The sequence below is a fragment of the Bubalus bubalis genome, chromosome 5 (genome assembly GCF_019923935.1).
Source record: "Bubalus bubalis isolate 160015118507 breed Murrah chromosome 5, NDDB_SH_1, whole genome shotgun sequence".
Lineage (NCBI taxonomy): Eukaryota > Metazoa > Chordata > Mammalia > Artiodactyla > Bovidae > Bubalus > Bubalus bubalis.
The window spans coordinates 13619538-13638701 of NC_059161.1; the positions used below are offsets into that span (position 1 = coordinate 13619538).

Consider the following 19164-nt stretch of genomic DNA (forward strand, 5'->3'; position numbering starts at 1 on the left):
GAGGGTAAGAAAGGGGGAGAGGATGTTAATAATATTGGATCCTACCCTCATCTTCTAGGAATGTTTTTCACTGAATTCACCCTCATGAACAGCAGTGTCTGTGCTTGGCAGCAACACAGTGATGCTTCAGAGAACATTCAGGTGTGTTTAGGGATATTTTCTCTGCATTAGATTATCCCAGACCGAGGTGCCCTTCTGCTTGGTGTGCCCTGTTCTCCGTCCCTGCTGTTCCTTGTCGCTTTGCCCTATTGCCAGTGTGTCTGCATCGAGCGGCTGCTCTCCACCTTTCCACACCTTGGATGTGTTTCTGTTTCTTCCAGCAGCAGCCTAGGAAAAACTGAGGGCTGGGAGGGGAAAACCACACATGCAGTTTTGCTCTCTATTGCCCCAGTGTTGCTCACAATGCCAAATTAATGTATTCTGGAACAGGGGTCCCCAAGCGGTCTGTTAGGAACCTGGCCACACAGCTGGAGGTGAGTGGTGGGCAAAACTAAAACCATCCCTGCCTCCCACTCTCTGTAGGAAAATTGTCTTCTATGAAACTGGTCTCTAGCCAAAAAAGGTTAGGGACCTCTCCTAAGGAATAGAGCAGAGGATTTGGGGACTACCTAGGTGGCTCAGTGGTGAAGAATTCACCTGCCAATGCAGGAGATGCAGGAGACTTGGGGTTCAGTCCCTGGGTCAGGAAGATCCAGTGGAGGAAGACATGACAACCCACTCCAGTATTCTTGCCTGCAGAATCCATGGACAGAGGAGCCTGGCGGGCTACAGTCCATAGGGTCATAGGGAGTCAGACATGACTGAGACACAGTATGACATGACACATGGTCTGTCTGCTTTTTTCATGGCGCCGTCACAGAGTTGTGGCTTTTTTTTTCAATGTGGATTAAAAGTCTAACCATTACCTAAGAATTATTGCATTTGTTTGTGGAGTTTGTGGGCCTTTTCTACCCTCTTCCAGCTGCCCAGCTAGAGATTCCGCTGCCCAGTTCCCCATTCAGTCGTGCGTGACAAGGTGACTGCATTTTCTCCAGTGAAATGTGAGTGGATGGAGTATGTACACCTTCCACTCTGCCTCCCTGACAGGAAATCGCTTGACCTGGACGCCCTCTTTCCCGACTTCTCATAGAAAGGTATATGGCGCATGCGCATGGCTTAATTGTGCCTCCCGGTGATCTGATAATTATTGTAACTAAACCCATTTTACCTTTGAGTTAGTTAAGACACAGGAAGATTAAGTAATGTGCTTAAGACTAGAAAGCAGTAAATGGTAAAGTTAATATGTTAAACCACACCTATCGGGCTACAAGGAGAAGGCAATGGCACCCCACTCCAGTACTCTTGCCTGGAAAATCCCATGGATGGAGGAGCCTGGAAGGCTGCAGTCCATGGGGTCGCTAAAAGTCGGACACGACTGAGCGACTTCACTTTCACTTTTCACTTTCATGCATTGGAGAAGGAAACAGCAACCCACTCCAGTGTTTTTGCCCGGAGAATCCCAGGGGCGGTGGAGCCTGGTGGGCTGCGGTCCATGGGGTCGCACAGAGTCGGACACAACTGAAGCGACTTAGCAACAACATAGCAATCGGGCTACAAAGCCATGATTTTAACCAATTCTGTGACCCAATGCTGTCATATCCAAGGTTAATAACTATTTACTTTGTGCTCCTGCATAACTTTATTTGTATTCTATAAGGGCATTTCTTACTTATCAATATCCATTTTTCCCACTAAGTCATAAGTTTCTGAAGGATCCAGAGCAATTACATTAGGCTCATTCTGTAATGTGTGTTCTTTCTGTGTCTGATTGATACTCTTAATGTTTGCTGAATTTAACTCAAGTTTACTGTCTTTCTTCCAAGAGCTACTTTGCCATCACATCTCTGTTTTCTAGCCATTACCAGTACAGCATTGTGATGTCTCCAATCTACATCACTTGGATTCCAGATGTCAAGGAAGCATATTATGTATGACAGCTCAGATGAAATCATTACAAATGTATTTCCCAGAAGCCAACAACGTGAGTAATTTCTACGTAACTGTTTAAGTGAGTGAAAGTGAATCGGGATGTTTTAAGAACTCAGTGTGACAAATACTCGAGACTGTTCAGAGAGTGGGAGCGAAGTTTGGCTGTGGTTGAAGGACCACACATAGGTGGGACACGAGGAAAGTCTTCCAAGAGACACCATCTAGGACATTTTTTTGAGTCATTCCAAAGCAGAAATGCCAGGCTCTTCAAAGACACTGAGCATAATGCAGTTTTGGCTGATTGTACAACATTGCATAATAGTGTTTGTAAAATCCTTTTGTCTGTCCATGGTAGCTAGTTCCTATCAAAAGAATTAAGAAGCAAGACATTTATGATGAATTGCTCCAGTGAAATTTTTATTCAGCTTGATACAGAAAAGTCAGAAGCTTAAAATAAAACTCAATCTTTTCCCCCTCTTGACCCTTTAAAGCTGTTGCCTTATAAAACCAGACAGCAGAGGGTCTTTACATCTCAGGGTGCTCCATCGATCTTGGTTGAATGAATTCATGAATCAGTGTTACAGCTAATATTAGCCCCTCTCCTACCTCTCCCTTAGACAGGGAAGGACAGTCTTGGTATTTAAACACCCTTGTTTCTTTGTGTGTGACAATTAAACCACAAGAGGGAAGGGACTGGAGAGAGAGATGATAAGAATGGTTATTTATTTATCCTCTATTTGAACTCTGCTCTTTCCACAAAGGAAACATATATGGCAGGGGCTTGGTATAGGCCAGATCTTTTTGTCCCTCAAGTCCTCCTTGACATATAGTATCATAAGGATCTGTACTCTTTATGGAGGTGAATTCAAGGTCCCAGCAGTGTCCCCCAGAGTCTGGTCAGGCTTCAGCTAACACTCCCACCAACTCCCATCCACGTTTAGTGAATACCAAGTAGGTGAAAGTGTGGAAGTGTTAGTCGCTCAGTCGTATCTGACTCTTTGCAACCCCATGGACTGTAGCCCACCGGGCTTTCTGTCCACGGGATTCTCCAGGAAAGAATACCGGAGTAGGTTGCCTTTCCCTTCTGTTGGAGATCTTCCTGACCCCGGGATTCAAGATCTGGGTCTCCTGCACTGCAGGCAGATTCATTACCGTCTGAGCCACTAGGGAAACCTAAAAAGGTACCAGGCCCTTATTCTTATTAAAGCAAAACAAACCTAAACAAAAACAAAACAAGTAATGAAGTAGGTTTTATTAGTATTCCCTTTACAAGTAAGGAAACCAAGTACGAGCATTTCAGTAGCTTTTCCTCTGATTGGAAGGAGGATTCTCCAGCCTACATTTGTCTAAAAATTATAGAAGTAGATTTCTTTTAATGTTACATTCCAAATTCTAACACTGAACTACTATATGAAACCCAAAAAGCTTTGGCTCTTTAGAACATTGACCCAGTTTAAAAGATAGATGTGGCTTCGTCCTTAATAGATGACTGTCATCATAGATGACAGCATAGGTGAGGAATCAGTAGAATAAGACAAGTAAGTCTCAGCTTTCAGTTTTTATTTAATTATAAAAATGTCTTAATAAAAACATTCATGTATAATTTTACCATTTGTAATACAACTGTTTACATACTTACACATTCTCTTCAAAATTTTGTCCATATGCAATTGTTCAGTGATAAAGAAAATCTGCCTGCAGTGCAGGAGATGCAGGTTCGATCCCTGGGTGGGATCCAGGGAAGATCCCCTGGAAGAGAGCATGGCAACCCACTCCAGTTGTGTCGGGAAAATCCCATGGACAGAGGAGCTTGGTGGGCTATGGCCTATAGGGTCGCAAAGAGTTGGACACAACTGAAGCGACTTAGCACACGTGTACGCACCTAGCCAAGAACTTGTACATAGGAAGTGTTTCGTGAAATATCGAGTTGAGTTTAGTGAAACTGTAGAATTATCATCAGTAAGACAGGTCTTTTTTAAAAATTCTTTTTTCCCATCCCAACAAGCAAAATGAGTTGATACTTAGATACACTCCTGTTTATTCTTCTATTTTACCACATGCATTTGTAGAAATGAGACAACTAATGGATGTGACCTCTGGCCTTGGAAAACAGGTTGTAAAAATCCAGTAAGGCAAGGAAGAGTGCTGGGAAAAGAAGTGATTTTCGGAGGAAACTTCCGTTGAAAAACCCCAGAACTCAGAAAACTTATAATTAGCCCTCCATAGTGTTGAAAACAGAAACTGTTCTCTGCTTTGGTTCTTTTTCCCTTTATGGCTCATCTTAAAGTATATTGCTAGTTAAGAAAGTTAGCTAATAAATACTAAAGGGCAACATTCAGGCCAGCAGCCAAAAGCTAATATCTTTCCCGGCACCTTTATCTTTTCCATGCTTCCTGTAGAAAAGGAATGTGGGGGACCTAAGGAGAAAAGAAGTAAAAAGCCAAAAAAGATAAATCTAGACGTAAATAGTTGATACAGTCTTGCACAGAACAATCTATCTTTATTCAGTACAAGGCAGGTAGGAATACCAGAGGAGGGAAAAGGCAGAGCAATTTATTCGAATGCCAGTAAAACTAAAATTGGGATTGTTTAAAACTTTTGAGAAACCAGTTGAACCATCTGTGGCTCTGTTTTTGAATCTAAAAAATTAGTTTAATACAGGAAAGTCAAGAAACTACAGATTGTGTAATGCAATGATCCGGAAAAATTTATTTTTTTAAGCGACAACTCACTTTGCATTCCCATGTTGCCTTCCCAAGAGAGACCGCTTGGTTGAAATAAGAATTTCATAAGCCCTTAGCAAAGGAAAAGCTGGCCAGCATTCAGGCATTCCGATTAGTAAAGCAAGGTAGAAGGAAGCAGAGGGAGTGAGCCCTGGGTTGGAGCGAAAATGGAGAGAGAAACGTATCTCCAATGGAAAATTGAAATAAACAGCAACCGACTAATGAAGACTTTATTAATTCATGTGCTGTGTGGTGGGCAATGTCACTCCTCCTTTCTGTGTTCCTTACACGGTCTTTTTTTAATTTTTAAAAAATATTTATTTATTTTTGGCTATGTTGGGTCTTCGTGGCTGCGTGGACTTTTCTTGAGTTGTGGTGAACGGGAGCTCCTCTCTAGTCACAGTGCTCAGACTTCCCACTTGCGATGGCTTCTCTTGCTTGGGCTTCAGTAGTTATAGCATGTGGCTCAGTAGTTGTGGCTCCCGGGCTCTAGAGCACAGGCTCAGTAGTCGTGGCACATGGGCTTAGTCATCCCGTGGCATGTGGGATCTTCCCAGACCAGAGATCGAACCAGTGTCCCCTAAACTGAAAGACAGATTCTTACCCACTGAACTACCAGGGAAGCCCTCCTTACATACAGTCTTTAATAAATCCCACCATGTTCACAAAAGTGTTTGATATCAGTGGACTTGTGGACCATAGTCATGGCAGGCACTGTGTCAAACCAGAAGCTACATGTAGACCACTCTCATACTTGACCTCTAAGGAAACTGAACAGTGAGATGACATCTAATATGTAAAATATTAGGAAAAGGTGCTGCCTCATCAGAGCTGCTTTCAGAGGCTTCAGAGGCTGAGAGCCACGAGGAGGGGTGTGGGCTGACAGCATGAATAGCTCTGATGAATTAAGGAGTAGCTAGAGCTAATAGGAAAAGACTCTGATGCTGGGAGGGATTGGGGGCAGGAGAAGAAGGGGACAACAGAGGATGAGATGGCTGGATAGCATCACCGACTCAATGGATATAAGTTTGAGCGAACTCCAGGAGTTGGTGATGGACAGGGAGGCCTGGTGTGCTGCGATTCATGGGGTCACAAAGAGTCAGACACAACTGAGCGACTGAACTGAACTGAGAGCTAATTGAAGGCTTTGAGAGAACCTCTCTGACCTGAAGACTGATACAGAGCGGCTGAGCAGAGCCCTGCCATGTTCCTGGGGCCTCTGTCGGACACAGACTCCTGGCAGGGCTAGTTCTTACTTTCCACATGGCCATTCCAGAGTCCTGGGTTGAGGTGTCTAGGATGAGAGAGACACCAGTGTGGCTTTTTTGTTTATACTTTATCATTGAACAAAACAATAGTGAATCATGCTATAAAGAAAACAACTCAAAAGCAAGTGAAAGTTTTCAAATATAGAGCAGAAAAGGTAAGAGTGGCTCTTTGTGCTTCATGGATTGTGGCCAGTTTCTTCTTCCTTGATGGCAATTCTTATAAGTGATGCTCTGTCATAAACCGGAATGAAGTCTGACGGCCAAAGTGACTCACTGTCGGGATACTGGATCAACAAACTATAGCAACTTTTGGGTAATGGGTCAGTTTATATCATCTGGTTTCAGCTGCTACTCCTCTGTCTTTGCTCTTGGAGTTTCACCTGAACATCCTTGGCTTGTTTCATTGCATCAAGGAAAGTTGGGTTCAACACATTTTTTTAAAAAGCCTTTTACAGGAAGCAAACCTATGAATCAAAGACTCGGTGTGAGTGACCTAATCACTAGTCCAGGATTCCCGCCATTGGCAACACACAAAACCATTCACTCCTTCAGAAGATTTCTCTTTAGAAGCTGCCAATGCCATTTATTTGCAGTCTTTGCGAGGTTTCTGTGACAACCAATGCGTTCATTCTAGCAGTCTGACAGACTGACCAACATATGTGGGGTTATTGACTGAACCTCATGAAAACTAAAGGCAGGGGAATCTAAAAGTTATATAGGGAAAAAATGTTAAGAGAAATCTCAGTAGAAAAGTATATTTTGCCTAAAATCAGCCTGTTTCAGAACTGCTGGCATTAGTGAGGAAGTACCAACAGGGAATTGTAGAACATAATAAAAAGTGATGATCAGCAAGGGGTGTAATGAAGGAAAGAGTGAGTCACTACTTGAGACATGGATCTGGGAAGTTAATGGGCCTCCAGGGCAGCAGGTTGGAGGTGGAGGACAACCCAGAAACAACAGTAGTCAGTGGATATTTTAGATCTGGTAGCAACCTGGGGATAGGCATGGGACCAAAGAAAAGGGGTGAGGACGCACTGGGGCCTGAGGAAGTGGGGTGCATCGGGTGGGCACTTAACCAGACCCCCTGGATTATGTATCACTTACAGCCCTTCTCAGCAAAGAACGTGCTGTGTTTGGAGAACTAGGAAGAGTGGTGTCTTTTTCTCACTTGGTACTTTTTGAGACAAGTGCCTCAAAAGATTATGTTTTACTTAGCACATTTTCCATTATTCACAGTGGCAACGGCAATAGTGGCAGTTCGAGTTTTTGCAGGCGTGGTGAATATGCAGCAGCACCAGAAACCCAGGTGCGCTGGAGTTGAGTGCGGATGGCAGCACAAGCAGTGCCAATAAAAGTCACCTCATGAAAATATATAAAGAAAGAAGAGTTTATAACGTCAATGAATTCTCTTCTATTTTTAAAAAATCAATGTATTTTCAAAAATGTAAATTTTATAGTTCATGTCAAGACAGCCAAGACAAGTCTATTCCAGTCATTTAGAGAGCAGATGTTAAGATTTAAATCATTCTTCCTAATCGGTCCTTGTATGGTCCATAGGGAATAAGCAAATAACGTCCTGAAATAACTGATGCACAAAGAAATTTACTCTTTTTTTTCAAAAGTTAAGTTGCATTAAATAACTAATCTTCTATAAAATGTAGAGACAATACACTAGCTCATCCCTGACTTTGAGAGTTTACAGTCATAGAGCTGGAGAGCAACTGTTCTCTGCCATATATCAGAGTGTGTCATGAGTCTTTCTTGGCTTTCTTATGCTAACTTAAAAAAAAAAAGCTTTTTAATTTTATACTGGAATGTAGTCTATTGACAATGTTACAGTAGTTTGAGGTGGACAGTGAAGGGATTCAGCCATGCATATACATGCATCCATTCACCCTCAAACTCCCCTCCCATCCAGTCTATGACATGATATTGAACAGTTTCCTGTGCTATACAGTAGGTCTTTGTTGGTTATCCATTTTAAATATAATTTATGCTAACTTTTGAATCTAATATTTTCTCCCCTAAAGAGATGTTCTCCTTTCCTCCCCTCAGGCATCAGTGTTGAGGTTATGTCCTCCCATCAAAGCCATGCTATCAAAAACAAGCCTTTGGAGAAACTTCCCTTGTGGTCCACAGGCTAAGACTCTGTGCTCCTAATACAAGGGGCCTGGGGTCAATCCCTGGTCAGGGAACTAGATCCCACATGCCACAGCTAAGCCCCAGCACAGCCAAATAAATAAATTAATGTTTAAAGGGGGAAAAAAACCAAGTCTTTGGAAAGGATATGAATAAAGGAAATTCCTTTTCTTTGAATAATGGATAAAGGATATTCTGTCATCAATAAGGGAAATAAATTCAACAATGAAGCTGATGAAGCTGTATTACTTTTTAGTTGAATTTTAATTTTTTTAAAAAATCACAGACATTTTGAAAATATCTGTAAAGAAATTTCTCAGACAAAATCATTTCTCACACAAAAATCATGATTTTTCTCCTGGTAGAGACATTTAGGGGTTCCCAGGTGGCTCAGTGGTAAAGAATCTGTCTGCCAGTGTAGGAGACAAGGATTCCATCCTTGGGTCGGGAAGATTCTCTGGAGGAGGAAACGGCAACCCAATCCAGTGTTCTTGCCTGGAAAAATCCCATGAACAGAGGAGCCTGGTGACTTTGTGCTTGGGGTGGGACATGACATAGTGACTAAACAACAGCAACAAAAAGGAGATATTTAACAGTAAAGTCTAGAGCTTAGACTCTTAGATAAGGACATGAAGAACTGTAGTCTAAGATCATTTGACTCTCTAAGAGAGTTTCTCCCAGGGCTGAGAGATGAAAGGTGGGGTTCACAGAAGTGGTTTTAAATTCATTAAAATCTATCAAGGAGAATTCTAATTTCATCTCAGAAGGAACAGCTAATTACATCAGATGTAAAAGTATGCCCCAGCTCAGGACTGGGACTATTTTCTCTCTTATATGTAACCTGGGTATTTTTTTCATACATTTCCCTGACTTGCTTTTATAGACATTAACAAATGTTTAATTAAAGAAAATTATTTTTAAAAAATCATGGAGGGACTTCGTTGGTGGCCAAGACTCTTCAGTCCAAATGCAGGGAGTCTGGGTTCGAAGCCTGGTCAGGGAATTAGATCCCACGTGCTGCAACTAAGGCTACCCATGCTACAGCTGAGACCTGGTGCAGCCAAATAAATAAACAAACAAAATTTTTAATATGTATATTTTTAAAGCATGAATTCTCATAATTGCAATTACAGTGTCAACCTTTATCAAAGCTATTTTGAGAGACTTAATAAACAAATCTTCACATCTTTTTTTTTTTTTTTTTTTTGGACCACTTCTCCACAGCTTGTGGGATCCTAGTTTCCTGGTTAAGGATTGAACCCTGGCCTTCAGCAGTGAAAGTGCTGAGTCCTAACCACTGAGCCACCAGGGAATTCCCCACACCTTGATTTTAAACTTTGGAAAAGGAACCGTGTTAGCGTCTAGCCAATTGGACTGTAAAGCAGAGAACTAGGAGCACACGTGAGTCAGTTTGTTATTATTAGGGCTGTTAACTTATATAATCATAAAATAAAGCACAGAAATGTAAAGTCTGGAGGCAAATCCAGATATAGTAGAAAACTTTATAAATTTAAATAAATTTAAGTATACCACATGACACCTAATATGTAGGCATATTTAGCAAAAATAGAGTAAATAAAACAATAACACAAAATATGATACCCTAGGTAAGGTGTTTGTTTTGTTCCAAATAGGTTTTTAAAAGGTATTCTTCTATACTGTGAACTAACAGGAAAAATTATGTATTATGATTAAGTATTATGAACACATAACTAATTGGTGATCTATCAAAAACTTTTGAGAAGGGGCTGAACACTGCCCCTGTTGATATGAAGAATAGTATATGAAAATTCTTACAAAAAATATAACTCAAATCGAGGCTGTTGAACACTCAAAGAAACCTACCTTTAAATATCACTGTTGTTTTTATTTCATGAGTTCTAAGAATTACTTGATGTGATACCACAATCTATGGTCAAAGGACTGTCTTCTGAGATTTAACAGATTATCTTATGAAAAAGTATGGCATTTTCGAATAGCAAGTGGGTCTATAGTAGAGAAGGAAAAATACAGGTTGGAATCAGACGAGTTGGAATCAGGTTATATTATACAATTTTATCACAGAAATCTCATCTAGATTCTCTCCATTCTTGAACCCCATTCAAACCCCCATGCCATCATCCCCCTGAGTCAAACCTTAATATGAAGATTCATAATTCTCCATTGAATTAGAATTTTAAAAACTTCACAAAAATCCCTTGAAAAATATCTATAAAAGGCTGTATGTCTAAAAGTCTTCAATGTTTTATTCACAAAAAATATAACCTGTATATATAACATTATATTTTTATTTTTTTAAAGTCTTTATTGAATTTGTTACAATATTGCTTCTGTTTTATGTTTTGTTTTTTGGCCAAGAGGCATGAGGAATCTTAACCACTGAACTTGCCAGGGAGGTCCCTGAAAATGAAGTGAAAGTGTTAGTTGCTCAGTCATGTCCAACTCTTTGCGACCACATGGATTATAGACTGCCAGGCACCTCTGTCCTTGGAATTCTCCAAGCAAGAATACTGGGGTGGATGGCCATTCCCTTCTCCAGGGGGGATCTTCCCGACCCAGGGACCAAACCCGGGAGGTCCCTATAGCATTATATTTTATGAAATGATTAGATGATAAATAATTAGAATCCATATATGAAGAAATAACAATTATTTATATTAATTGCTAGAAAATTTAAGGCCAAATTTATGGCTTAACTATAACAAGAGTCTCTTGGGTCACATGATTGTTTCTGTAAAGTAGCATGTATTTCAAATGCTTCAGTGAATTCTCTGCTATAAAGTTTTTATTTTTTTAATTAATTAATTAATTTATTTTTTACTTTACAATATTGTATTGGTTTTGCCATACATTAACATGCATCCGCCACGGGTGTACACGTGTTCCCCATCCTGAACCCCCCTCCCACCTCCCTCCCCATACCATCCCTTTGGGTCATCCCAGTGCACCAGCCCCAAGCTTCCTGTATCCTGCATCGAACCTGGACTGGTGATTCGTTTCTTATATGATATTATACATGTTTTAATACCATGCTCCCAAATCATTCCCCCCTCCCTCTCCCACAGAGTCCAAAAGATTGTTCTATACATCTGTGTCTCTTTTGCTGTCTCGCATACAGGGTTATTGTTACCATCTTTCTAAATTCCATATATATGTGTTAGTATTGGTGTTTTTCTTTCTGGCTTACTTCATTCTGTATAATAGGTTCTAGTTTCATCCACCTCATTAGAACTGACTCAAATGTATTCTTTTTAATGGCTGAGTAATACTCCATTGTGTATAGGTACCACAGCTTTCTTATCCATTCATCTGCTGATGGACATCTAGGTTGCTTCCATGTCCTGGCTATTATAAACAGTGCTGCGATGAACATTGGGGTACACGTGTCTCTTTCCCTTCTGGTTTCCTCAGTGTGTATGCCCAGCAGTGGGATTGCTGGATCATAAGGCAGGTCTATTTCCAGTTTTTTAAGGAATCTCCACACTGTTCTCCATAGTGACTGTACTAGTTTGCATTCCCACCAACAGTGTAAGAGGGTTCCCTTTTCTCCACACCCTCTCCAGCATGTATTGCTTGTAGACTTTTGGATCACAGCAATTCTGGCGTGAAATGGTACCTCATAGTGGTTTTGATTTGCATTTCTCTGATAATGAGTGATGTTGAGCATCTTTTCATGTGTTTGTTAGCCATCTGTATGTCTTCTTTGGAGAAATGTCTATTTAGTTCTTTGGCCCATTTTTTGATTGGGTCATTTATTTTTCTGGAGTTGAGCTATAGGAGTTGCTTGTGTATTCTCGAGATTAGTTGTTTGTCAGTTGCTTCATTTGCTATTATTTTCTCCCATTCTGAAGGCTATCTTTTCACCTTGCTTATAGTTTCTTTTGTTGTGCAGATCTAATTTAATTTTAATTAGGTCCCATTTGTTTATTTTTGCTTTTATTTCCAATATTCTGGGAGGTGGGTCATAGAGGAATCCTGCTTATAAAGTTTTTAAAAAGACACTGGAGATAGTTCAAATAGGTTTTGTAAACACAGCTCATTTTCTTGTCTGCCATATTAAATTAATATGACCAATAAATAACATGTGAGAAAGCAAGTATATTAAACTGTTGACGATATGAATCCAAAAGGCATGACAATATCCAGTCAATATCCAAATGATAGCCTCCAACCAGAGCTGGGAAGGGAAGAAGATGGCAACAGCTGTCACAAAAAAAAAAGCTACTGGAATAAATCAGAAATATGGAGCCAGTTAACTCAAGTCTTCACGTAGAAATTACGGAAGAGAAACTGAGCACAGAACTGGATTGCATTTATCTACATCTTTTACAATTAGGAGGAGCCACACGGCTGTAAGGAAATGGCAACCCACGCCAGTACTCTTGCCTGGAAAATCCCATGGACGGAGGAGCCTGGTAGGCTCCAGTCAGTCCATGGGGTCACAAAGAGTCGTACATGACTGAGTGACTTCACTTTCATATCCAGCTGTAACACCTCATCAGCAGAAGTGATGTATACCCCTTTCATTTGGTCCAAAGCTGAGGACTCCGAGGCGCTAAATGATGCTGGTCACCATCATCTAGAAAGTCTAACTCCCTGAATGACTGTGGATGAGAGGCATCCCCCTCTCCTATACCCTGCATTAGACTGTGCCATAAGGAAGCAATAAATAAACTCTGTGTAAAGAAATTCAAGAGGTTTTGTTTTGTTTTATAGCAGGCTTCCCTGGTGGCTCACTGGTAAAGATCCGACCTGCCAATGCAGGAGATGTGGGTTCGATCCCTAGGTCAGGAAGATCTCCCAGAGGAGAAAATGGCAACCCATTGCAGTATTCATGCCTGGGAAATCCCATGGACAGAGGAGCCTGGCGGGCTACAGTCCATGGAGTCGCAAGAGTAGGACATGACTTAGCGACCACACAACAACAGAGCAGTTAGCATAGTCTGACTAATACAGAAATCTTACAAAACTGGTGAAATGTAAACTGATTTTTCTTCCAGTGAAGCCAAACACAACCTTGAGATAACATTGAAAAACATTCCCATCTCTGGTGAGTAATTTTACAAAGTGCCTCTGGCAACTGGAAAGAGGAGACCGAATGGAAAATCCCTTGCATCAAATTGAGTAGTGTCAAGCCTTTTCCGCTTGGCCACTTGAAATCAGTCCCAAACTTCACCATTCTGAAACGTCAAAAGATTGTGGTGAGCCACTTAAATTATACCAGTCCACAATGAATTACATTTTTTCCTCTTGACACTTTGAAACACTTTCACTCTACTATCTTCTCTGGATGGTTTCTGAGGAGGAGTCAGCTATAATGCATATCTCTTTTTTTTCATCTATAGATAAGGGGTTCTCCCTGCCCTTCCCATCTGGCTTCTTTTAGGATGAAAAAAAAATATATATATATATATACACACACATAACTACACCTAGGGGTAGTTTGTGGTTGGGGCAGCACTTATCTTGCCTGGCATTCTCTGAGCTTCCTGAATCTGTGGTTTGGTGTCTGACATTAATTTGGGAAAATCCTTGAAACTGCTCTGGACCCTGTGGAGCCCTTCTAGATACAAAAGCCTTTCTGTGTCCCTGTTTCTTGTTTGTAGGAAAAAGGCTTCATTCTCCTAGACCTTTTCTGAGTTAAATACAGCAGATTCAAACAATTACTAACTGGGGCAGTGAGGGAATGCAGAACCAGAGGAAAGGCAGTCAGTCAGAAACCGCAGTGCAGTGATGGGCAGCTCCCTGGCCCCTCCTTAGGGGCATAGCAGTCTGATGCATATCTCTAAATTCTTCTACAGGTGCTGGGGCCTCCACCCAGGTGCATGATGGAAACTTCAGGAACAGAAGCACATGGATCCCAGACTGGTTGGAACCAGAAGGCTGATGGTTGAGATTTCTGGACCACCCTGTTACCTCACCAGCAACCAATCAGAAGAAAGTCATATATCCTGGAGCCCTACCCCCAAATTTGCCTTTAAAAACTCTTCCCTCAAAGCCGCTGGGAAATTTGGGCTTTTTGAGCATTGAGATGTTCGTTCACCTTGCTTGGCCCTTGCAATTAACCTTTCTCTGCTCCAGACTCTGACGCTTTAGTTTGCTTATCTTCCCTGTAGGGCACACAAACTTGGGATCAACAACATTCTCAGTCACTACTGTTTCAAATTTGTCTTCTGCTCCTTTCTCTCTTTCTTCTCCTCCTAGTGATACTGTGCACCTTAGACTGGCATTTGAACCCATGTGTCAGTACTCAAACACAGCCAGAATTCAAATTGGAAATGGATTCACAGTCTTTTAACTGAGATTGCACTCCTGAGCTCAGGACTTAATGAGGCTCAGGTTCTTTACATCTCATTGCAGAAAGAATTCAGCTAGGGACAAAGTGATAGGTAACAAGTGGATTTATTTGAAGAGATACAGATTCCATAGACACTGTATGGTTCAACTCAAAAGGTGAGAATGGCCTTGGGAAAAACGCACTCTTTAGGGTGTAGGCGGTCTCAGAAGGCGTGAGGCCCTGAAAATGCAGTGGTTAGTTTTTATGGTCTGGGAGCAGAATCTTCTGCCATCTTGGATCTAGTTGATTCTAACCAGTTTTTGTCCTGTCCCATGACTATGTCATTCTTTTCAAGGCTGTGCCCTGTCTGCTTCCCTCCTATTTCACTGGTATCCCCATCATACATATGTTACATCTTCTGTAGTTATTCCACAGCCCTTGGATATTCTGTTCTGTGTTTCTCAATCAAACCCATCACAGGCATCCTTCATGTTTGTTACAGTATTTTTAATCTCTAACATTTCCTTTTGGTTCTTTATTAGAGTTTGCTTTCTTTGCCTAAATTATACATCTGTTCTTGTCTGCTGCCTACTTTATGCCCTTAATAAATTAATCATAGTTGTTTGTTTGTTTTTTTAGTTCCTGGTCTGGTATTCCAACCATATCTGATTCTACTTGCTCTGTATTTTCAAACTGTGTTTTTTTGCCCTTTACTGTATCTTGCAGTTTTTGCTTATAGCCAGACATGATGTCATTGGTAAAAGAAACTTCTGTAAATAAGCCTTTACTAATGTGATGGTGAGGTGGGGGGGCAGGGGAAGCATCCTGTAGTCCTATGACTAAGTCTCCGTCTTTCAGTGAGCCTACACCTCTTGACTGTGGACTTCACAAGTGCTTCTGATTCATCTCTCCTGCACTGACTGATCTTCACCTTCCCCTCCCCCATACTTAACCCCCATACAGGAAGGCTAGAGTGGGCTAAAGTTGGGTATCTCCCTTCCCCAGGGTCAGTTAGCCGCTGACAAAACCCTAGCAGGTTAAATATGGTCGATTAGTTTCTCCTGAGGGCAGGCCTTGTTACAAAGAACTAGAGTGCACTGGTGTGTTTCAAAATGGCGCCTTTTTCCCTCTCACTGCTGGAAGCACAAGCTTTTTCTGCAGTATTCACTCTGAGACCCTGGTCAAACTCCTGGAGGTAAGAGTCCCAGAAGTGTAGTGGTGATGGTACTGAAACCTTGACACTGGTGCTGAAAGAAGTCTTAGAGACAGAATTTTGGGTGAAGTAGAAAAAGATGGCTTTATCACTTTGCTAGGCAAAGGGGGACACGGGGGCCTTGTGCCCTCAAAACTGTATGTCCCAACCCAGGAGGGGCTGATGAGGGTTCAAAGGTAGGGTCTCTGGCAAAACTAGGGTGTGTGTAGAGCCTGCATGTTTTAAGCTCATTTCAGGTGTTGTTTAGTCACTCAGTTGTATCCAACTCTTTCATGACCCCTTGGACCATAGTCCACAAGGCTCTTCTGTCCATGGGATTCCCCAGGCAAGAATACTGGAGTAGGTTGCCATTTCCTTCCTCAGGGGACCTTTCCTACCCAGGCACCAAACCCATGCTTCCCTGTCTCCTACACTGGCAGGTGGATTCTTTACTGCTGAGCCAGCAGAGAAGCCCTTTTCTCAAGAAGCCCTAATCTTGATGAGCTTCTCTAGTCCATTTAACCTTGTTTTAGGTGATTTCTTGACTGCTCCTCCCTTGATTAGCAACTGTTCAAATCTGCTCTTTGGAACTCAAGACTCATGTAGACTGGAGTCTTGCCTTCAAGAAATGGGTGACAAAACAGCCTCCATGCCTGGGAGCCCCACAGGGCCCTGCTCGGTTTCAGTGGGCCCCTATATTTGGGTCCCCCTGGAGTTTTTCACTTTCAGACTTGTTCAGTCTGAGCCTCCAGCAATTTATCAGTTACAACTCTGGATTTCCTACTAGGGAATTGGTTCCCATGGAGGATTCCATTTTCGGGTTTCTGCTTGGTACGTTGTGATTCTATGTGTTCTCCAAATTTAGGGGTAGCTTTTTGCTCTGTGGCCTCACTTCTCTTATGGACCTAAGAAGAGTGGTTGATTTTTCAGTCTTTTTACTTGTAAAAAAAAGACCTTTTCACTTGTTATAGAGGAGTGGTAACTCCAAGCTGCTCATACACAGAAGTGGAAACCAGGAATTCCATTACATTATTTTTTTTTCTTAAAGTATTAATTACCATTATTCTTGAGAGGATACAGATGATACTAGCCATAAATTCCTGGATTCAGAAGCAAAGCCAGTTTCAGAAAGGGAAAGAAGCCTGGGGACAGAGTTAGACATTAGTGTTCTTTTTTCTTTTGTTTAAAACTTTTTCGATTGATTTAATTTTGACTGTGCTGGGTCTTTGTTGTTGCACCCAGGCGCTCTCTAGTTGTGGCGAGAGGAGGCTACTCTCTACTTGCACTGTATGGGCTTCTCATTGCGGTGGCTTCTCTTGCTGTGGAGTGCGGGCTTCAGTAGTCATGGCACATGGGCTTAGTTGCTGCGTGGCATATGCAGTCTTCTCTAACCAGGGGTGGAGTCCATGTCCCCTGCATTGGCAGGCAGCTGCTCAGCCATTGGACCGCCAGAGAAGTCCAGACACTAGTATTCTAAGCAGAAGAATCTTCCCAAAGATAATCTCCTTTGGTCTCCATCTTTAAATATATCGTGTAATCAACAGAGTTTTCTATTGGACCCAGCAAGTCAGTATGATCTCTGTTGTCTCTGGAAGAGCCAGAAGGAAGTTTCTCTGACAGCAGGTCCAAAAACAAAACGGGAAATTACTAAGAATTTATACACTGAAATAAAAAATTCTCTGTAAAGAGTCATACCCCTTTCCCTCAGAATAATGTTGAAAAACTCAGGTAGAATACAAGTCCTTCATGAGCTGGCTTTTGTTTACCTTGCAGCCCCATAGCTTTTTAATCCCCACTGTCATTCAACATGGACCATATTGAATGTTTTATAGTTTTATCTCTTGTTCTTGTTCTTTCTCAGTTCTGCTTTTATTTGTACCAAATTTGTTTCTCTTCTCAGAGCCAGTAAAGTTCTTTTTTACTTTCCCTATGACTGACAAGTGGGACAGAGATTCAAGGAGGCAATTGGTAGTAATGAAAAAAAAAAAGGCAATCTGAGGGGATTTAAAGAAATATGCTTAGTAATTTTGAACTTTTTTCTCACTTAGATATCTTTTCTACCTGGAAGATGTTGGGGCTGGTCTAAGAATTAAGTTGACCTGAGACAAATTAAAAGGAGAAAGTCAAACAAAAGTTTAATAACATATATACCTTGGAGAGACCCAGGAGAGCTGAGTAACTCACCAAAATGGCTGAAAGCCTCATCTTAAACACCATCTTCAGCTAAAAAGAGAATGTTGGGGTTAGTGGCTTAGGACTTCAAAGGTTGAAGGGCAGAGGAAGGCAATTAACAGAGATGGAAAAGCAAATGTTTGGAAAACAAGTGTTTGTTGGGCAATGCAGAGACAATGGGACATAGAGTGGACTCTGATCTCCAGGTCCTGTTGAGTTTTCTCTACCACATCTAGCCCATATTCTTTATAAATTTCTCTGATGATAGCTCTATTCTGGAAACAGGCTCTTACATCCCAAGTCTTCTGTTAATAAAAAATAAACAGCCTAAATTAATCCTTGTGCAAAAGAGATTCATCTTGGAGTGGCAAATTTTGCTCCCTTAAAGACGTTTGATCAGTTTCTTCATCTATGCCTTGTAATAGATGTACTAGCGTGTGGCCCTGTGTGTTCCAGCGTCAGTGTGTTTAGCCCTGTCACAGCCCTGTGTGTTCCAGCGTTGTCTGGTGATTACACCTTACTCCTCTCTGTACCCTCTCCTCCAGCACCCCACCACACACACTACTGTGAGCTTTAGAGAACAACGCTCATGTTTTGTTCATCTCCGTTCTCTCTCATACCTCAGTGCCTATAAATTCACTGAGTGACTAAATGAATGCATCTACCACTGTCATCAAAATCAATAGCTGAAATGGCCCGAACGTTCTCCTTCTCCTGCTTCAAGCTACATGGTGTTTTATTTTTCACTTATTTTCTCTTTTTCAGGCTGCCATTGATATTAACTCAAAATGTATACCTGCTGTATTAAACTGCATAAGGAAAAGAAATATATACTGTATTTTATCTGCAGAATTCTGTTCTGGCTTATGGACAACCGTACTTATCAACATTTAACAATGGAAATTTTTTTTTTCTTTCTTTTCATTAAAGGAATTCAGAAAAAAATAGTTGTAATTTGCATTTTTGAATTAAAAAGCTCTATTGAGAAAAAAGTATATTTACATAACTCAAGCAACATTGTTGAAAGAGAACTATCAATAAGAGTACCACTTTAGAATTACTATTTTGAACTTTTCATTGTAAATAATTCCAGACACAATTGGAAAATGACAAATATTTCTCATATATTCACCTAGATTTCTGTAAACATCTTACACCACCACAATTTCAAAAATCAAGAAATATGACAATGTTATCATCTAATTTTAGACTTTACACATTTTATTTCATTATTCCACTAATGTCCTTTTCTGACCCAGGGTCTAATCCAGCATCATATAGTGTATTTAAATGTCATGTAGCCTCATTCTCCTATACTTTGGGAAATTTCAATTTTTTTCTTTCACGATGTTACCAAACATTACTTGGGTCCACTTGTCAACTCCCATGCACCAAAGCGAATCTACTGACACGAGTTCATGGTGA

General features: G+C 41.1%; 1 long non-coding RNA gene across 1 annotated transcript in view; it reads left to right on the forward strand.

Moving 5' to 3' along the window:
* The window catches only part of LOC102395309, a 29031-nt gene extending 10361 nt beyond the window's left edge, over positions 1-18670 (forward strand). Inside the window, exons 3-7 of the long non-coding RNA XR_327720.4 lie at positions 59-141; positions 962-1133; positions 1895-2020; positions 13900-15570; positions 18505-18670. This is a non-coding gene — a long non-coding RNA (uncharacterized LOC102395309). The remainder of the gene's footprint in view (positions 1-58; positions 142-961; positions 1134-1894; positions 2021-13899; positions 15571-18504) is intronic.
* The last annotated feature ends 494 nt before the right edge of the window (positions 18671-19164 follow it).